Raw genomic sequence first — 6,911 nt, 5'->3', positions numbered from 1 at the left:
GAAAGAAGGAGGAGGAAGAACAGGCAAAAGGAAGGGGGGGAGGAGGGGGAGGAGATGAAAAGAGAAGTGGGGAGGGGGAAGAAGGGAGATAATAGGAGGAGGAAAGAGAGGAAGAGGAGGAAGAGGAAGAGGAGAGAAGAAGGATGAAAGAAGCAGGAGGAAGAACAGGCAAAAGGAAGAAGGAAGAGAGAAAAAGCCTAACAGACTTAACAGGACACCATAAGCAGACCAAAATACTCCTTGTGTTAGTTCCAAAAGTAGAAGAGATAAGGAGGCAGAAGTCTCTCTATATAAATAATGGCCAAAAACTTGACAAATCTGTGAAAGAAAATAGACCCGAAGGGAATAAACTCAAAGAAGTTCATACTAAGACATAAATTGTCAAAAGTTAGAATTTTGAGATCAGCAAAAGAGACTAACTACATACAAGGGAGCCCCATAAGAATCAGTGAATTTCTCAGCAGAAACCTTGCAGGCCAGAAAAGAATGGGACAGTATATTCGGAGTGCTGAAAGGAGTGGGGGGAAAAGGCCCATCAAGAATATTATATCTGGCAAACTGTCCTTTAAAAGCGAAGGAAAAATACTTTTTCAGATAAAATTTGAAGAAGTTTATCACCACTAGACCTGAATAACAACAAATAGTAAAGGCCTGAAGTTTAAACACACTCTAAGCAGCCATACAAAAGCATGTGAAAGTATAGAGTTTGCTGGTAAAGGTAAGTATGTAGACAAACACAGAATACTATGATATTGGTGTATACATCACTTTTAATTCTGGTATAGATGTTAGAAGCCAAAAGTATTTAAAAATATGTAAATGTGTAATGGATACACAATGTAAAACGATGTAATTTATGACATCAATGATAATGTTTGGGGAAAAGAGTAAAAGTGTGTAAAAATTACAAAAATAAAAAGCTACAAAAATTACAAAAAAATCAACAAAGGAAGACAGTGAAAGAAGAAGAGGGACAGGAGAGCTACAAGACAGACAGGAAATAATTAGCAAAATGGAAATAGTCCTTTCCTATTAGTAACTAAATGTAAATGGATTAAACTGCGCAGTCAAAAGACATAAAGTAGCTGAAGGATAACAAGATTCAACTAGATGCCGCATATAAGAGACTCATTTTAAGTTTAATGACACACATACACTGAAAGTGATAGGATGGAGAAAGATAAGCTAAGCAACTAAAAGAGGGGTGACCATACTTAAACAAAATAGATTTTAGGTTAAAAACTGCTACAAGAGACAAGGACTGATAATGATTAATGGGTCAGTTCACTAAGAAGATATAACAATTATAAATATGTTTGTACCAATCATCAGAGCACTTAAATATATGAAGCAAACATTATCAGAACAGAAGGGATAAAGAGCACCACAATAATAATAGAAGATTATTTAATAATAGAAGATAATACCTCATTTTCAGTAATGGATAGAACATCTGACACAAGATCAATAACGAAACAGAGGGCTTGAAAAACACTAAGTCAAATGTACTTAAAAGACATATACAGAACATTCCACCCAGCATTAGCAGAATACACATTTTTCTCAAATGCACACAGATATATTCTCCAGGATAGGTCACAAAACAAGTCTTAACAACTTTGAGAAGGTCGAAGTCTCAAATTTCTTTTCCAACTACAATGAAATGAAATTGAATTCAATAGGAGAATGAAAATGAGAACACTAATAAATATGTGTAAATAGCCCCTACTCTGGAATAACCAATGGGTCAAAGACGATATCAAAAGGTAAATTATGAAATATCTTTAGACAAAACAAAAACGTAACTCATAGTATGGAGAAAAAAGCAGTAGGAAGAAGAAAATTTATGATGATAAATTCCTACATCCGAAAAGAAGAGCTCAAATAAGCAAACTTTTATACCTCAAGGAATGAGGGAAAAAAAATAGATTAAGCCCAAAATTGGCAGAAGAAATGAAATAATAAAGATTAAAGTAGAAGTTATCAAAGTAGAGAATAGAAATTAAGACTGAATCATAAAGAACATTAAGACTGAATCATAAAGAACATTAAGACTGAATCATAAAGAATCATTAAGACTGAATCATAAATAGAACATCTGAACAGACTTACAGCTAGTAAGGAGATTCAATCAGTAATCAAAAACATTTCAACAAAGAAAGGCCCAGGACCAGAAGGTTTTGCTGATGAATTCCATTAAACATTTAAAGAACAATTAAAACCCATGCATCTCAACTTTTAAAACATAGAAGAGGAGGAAATACTTCCAAAGTCATTTTATGAGGCCCGCATTACCTCAGTGTTGAAGCCAAAAACAAACATTACAAGAAAAAAAAAAAAACTGCAGACCAATATCTCAGATAAATATATATGCAAAATTCTTAACAAAATACAAGCAAACTAAATTAAATAGCACATTAAAAGGATCATACACCATGATGACTAAGTGGGATTTAGTCACTTAGTATATACTAAGTATATACTAAGTGACTAAAGAGTATCCTTGGGATATAAGAATGATTACAAATATGCAAATCAAAAATGTGATATACCACATTAATAGAACAGAGGATAAAAATCACATGATTATATCAATAGAAACAAATTGCATTTGACAAAATTCAACACCCCTTTGTGATTAAAAAAACTTAGCAAACTAGGTATATTAGTCCATTTTGCATTACTATAAATAAATATTTGATATGGGATAATTTATTTATTTTGGGTAACAGTTCTGTAGACTGTGAAGCATGGTGCTAGCATCTGCTTCTGGTAAGGCCTCAGGAAGCTTTCAATCATGGTGGAAGACAGGGGGAGCCGGTGTGTCATATGGCAAGGAAGGGAACAAGAGAAATGACAGGCACTTCTAAACAATCAGCTCTTACATGAACTAAGAATGAGAACTCACTTATGACTGTAGGGAGGACACCAAGCCATTCATGAAGGATCTGCCCCCATGACCTAAACATCTCCCATTAGGCCCTATCTCCAACATTGGAGATCACATTTCAACATGAGATCTAGAAGGGACGAATATCCAAATCATATCACTAGGAATACAAGGAAATTACATCAACATAATAAAAGCCATATATGAAAACACCACAGCTAACATATTCAAAGGTAAAAAACAAATTTTTAATCTAAGATCAGGAAAGAGGCAAGGATGCTCACAGTCACCACTTCTATTCAGCATAATATTAGTGAAAGTTCTAGCCAGAGCAAGTATACAAGAAAAAGAAAAGGCATGCAAATTAGAAAGGAAGAAGAAAAATTATCTCTGTTCACAGATAACATGATCTTAAGTGTAAAAAGTCTTAAAGATTCCACCACAGGGGAAAAAACTGTTAGAACTAATAAATTCAGTAAAGTTGCAGGATTCAAAGTCAACATACAAAAATCATTTATGTTTCTGTACACCAACAACAGGCAATCTGAAAAGGAAATTAAAGCAATCCCATTTACAACAGCATCAGGAATAATAAAACATTTAGCAATAAACTAACCAAGGAAATACTTGTACACTGAAAACTATAAGACATTGCTGAAATAAATTTAAAACACAAATAATGGAAAGAATTTCCATGTTCATGAATTGGCAAACTTAATATTGTTAAAATGTTGGCATTACTAAAGTGATCTACAAGCTCAATGCCATTCCCACCAAAATCCTAATGGCATGTTTTTATAGAAATAGAAAGCACAGTCCTAAAATTTATATGGAACCACAAAGGATCCCAAATAGCCAAAACAATCTTGAAAAAGAACAAAGCTTGAGGTCTTATACTTTCTAATTTCAAAACACACTATAAAACTACAGTAATAAAACATCATGGTACTGGCATAAAGACAGACATAAAGATCAATGGAACAAAATAGAGAGCCCAGAAATAAACCCATGTTCCTAAGATCAACCAATCTTTGACACAGGTGCCAAGAATATACAATGGGGAAAGAATAGTCTCTTCAACAAATGGTGCTGGGAAAACTGAACGTCCACGTGCAAAAGAATGAAATTGGACTCTTAACCTATACCATATGTGAAAATCAATTTAGAATGGATTAAAGATGTAAGAGTAAGACTTAAAGCCATACAACTGCCAGAATAAAACAGAATAAAGGCTTCACGACCTAGGTCTTAGCAATGATTTCAAAAGCTTGGGCAACAAAACAAAAATAGGTAAGTAGGACTATATCAAACTAAAAAGCTTCTGCACACAGCAAAGGAAATATTCAAGTGAGTAAAATGGCAGCCTCTGGATTGAGAAAAAATATTTTGAAACTATATCTGATAGGTAGTTAGTATCAAAAACACGTAAAGAATTCCTGTAACTCTATAGCAAACAAACCCATAATTTTTTAAATGGGCAAATGACTTAAATAGACATTTTTCCAAAGAAGACATTCAAATGGTCAACAGGTATATGAAAAGATGTTCAACATCACTAATCATTAAAAAAACGCAAATTGACCGGGTGTGGTGGCTTACGCCTGTAACCCCAGCACTTTGGGAGGCCAAGGCAGGCAGATCACTTCAGGTGAGGAGTTTGAGACCAGCCTGGCTGACATGGTGAAACCCCATCTCTACTACAAACACAAAAAATAATCCAGGCATGGTGGTGTGCACCTGTAATTCCAGCTGCTTGGGAGGCTGAGGCAGGAGAATCTCTTGAACCTAGGAAGCAGGGTTGCAGTGAGCCAAGATTGCACCCCTGCACTCAGCTTGAACAACAGAGTGAGACTATATCCGTAAAATAAAATTTAATTAAAAAAAAAAAGAAAATGCAAATCAAAACCACAGTAAAATACCACCTCACACCCTTTTAGAATGAACATGATTAGAAAAAATATATATAACAAGTGTTGACAAAGATGTGGAGAAGTTGGAACCCTTCTGCATTGTTCGTGGTGGAAATGTAAAATGATGCAGCCATTATGGAAAGCACTATGGAGGTTCCTTAAAATTTAAAACAAGGCTACTATATGTTCTAGCAATCCCACTTCTGTATATTTAGCTAAAAGAATCAAAATCAGGATCTAGAAGAGAGATTTGTACTCTCCAGTTCATTCTAGCATCATTCACAATAGTCAAGAGATAGAAATAACTTTAAATATACGTGGACAGTTAAATGGATAAAGAACATGGGGTAGATGCATACAATGGAATATTTTTCAGTCATGAAACAGAAGGAAATCCCGTCAGATGCTACAACTTGCATCTTGAAGGGCATTATATTAAGTGAAATACACCAGCCATAGAAGGATAAATGCTACTTGATTCTACTTATGTAAAGCATCTGAAGCATTCAAACTCATCTAAGCAGAAAGTAGAATGGTAGTTGCCAGGAGCTGGGGAAATGGAAAGTTGCTGTTCGGTAGATATAATGCTTAACCCATGCAAGATGAGAAAGTTCTAGAGACCTGTACAACTTTGTGCCTGTAGTTTACACTGTATTGTACACTTTAAAAAGAGGGTAAATCTCATGTCATGTTTTGTTTTGGGTTTTGGGTTTTTGTGGGTTTTTTTTGCCATAGTAACAATAAAAAAAATCACTTGAATGTTTAGAAGTTACTCATCAAATCAATTGAAATTGATGACATGAGGCGGGAGGCGCATGTCTTTGTGCACTGTTTCTATTTCTTGGAATATAATTGGATTAGTTGCATTTTTAGTGATTCTTAGACACTTAGTTATTTTAATATAATATTACCCATTTTGTCTAGGCTTCCAAAAGTCTTACTATAAAATGATTTTTGCTCCTGGTAGTATTGATCTGTGCTGGGTTTTTCCCCCTTGACTTTTAAAAGAATCATTTTAACAATTTTAGTTTTGGTTTTTTTTTTTTTTTTTTTTTTTTTTTTTTTTTTTTTTTTTTTTTTTTTTTTTTTTTTTTTTTTTTTTTTTTTTTTTTTTTTTTTTTTNTTTCCGTGTGTGTGTGTGGTTTTTTGCTTTGTTCTGTTTGCTTTTGCTTTGTTTTGTTTGTTTGTTTTTTGTTTTTAAGTTTTTAGAGTTTTTCCCCTAGCTTCTAAGCTAAATCCTAGGTCACTTATTTCTGCTTTTTCTCATTTTACAATAAATCCATTTAAAATTCTAGCATTTTTTTCTGGTCAGTTTTGTCCCTTTCCTGAAATACTTTTGTCCCTTCCCTAAGATAGTTCCTACAAATATTTCTGAAATAGCTTTCAAGCTTTGTGACCACAAGGACTTTTGGGGGGCATCTTTTTGTTTGTGACTTTCATGTGGCACCGAATTCAATCCTGTATTAGAGCAATTAAAATTGTTTCCCCCCTGTGGCTTGTTGTACAGTCAATATTTGTAAATGTGCTGTGCTAGAAGAAAGTTTGCAATTTCTGGATCCAGAGTTTACTCTGTGTTTGCAGAAGCCTAATATGCCTTTGATCAGGCCGGTGACTTGTGTTTTTTCAGATTCTTCATGTCTTTGTTTTGTGCCTTCTTAATCTGTGCTGTTCTGAGAAAAGACTGCATCTCCATCTATAACTGTGAACTTGTTGATTTTTGTTCTCCCAATCTGCTCGATGCTTCTCAAAGCTATGTTGTGAGACACACAAAAGCTTGGGTCCTTCACAATTGGCTGGTGTTTTACAATTATAACAATAGTATTATTGTTATAATTGTAAAACACTGCCCTTGTTAGCAATATGTACCTTGATTTTGTAACTTGTCTGATATTAGCAGTGGTGCACCAGCTTTATTTTTGTCAGAATTTGCCTTATGTTTTTTATATTCCTTTATTTTTCTTCTTTTGAAAATAAAAATGAAAAAAGGAAAGAATAATTTAACAGCCACTTTTCAGTACCCAAAATAATTTGCTATCATTTTGTGCTGTTTTAGTCTTTATTCCCACACCGTCACCCCCACCATTTCCCCTCACCCCCGCCATCTTCCCCGT

Source organism: Cebus imitator, unplaced genomic scaffold (assembly GCF_001604975.1).
Source record: "Cebus imitator isolate Cc_AM_T3 unplaced genomic scaffold, Cebus_imitator-1.0 Scaffold137, whole genome shotgun sequence".
Taxonomy (NCBI): domain Eukaryota; kingdom Metazoa; phylum Chordata; class Mammalia; order Primates; family Cebidae; genus Cebus; species Cebus imitator.
This window is presented reverse-complemented; position numbering follows the sequence as displayed.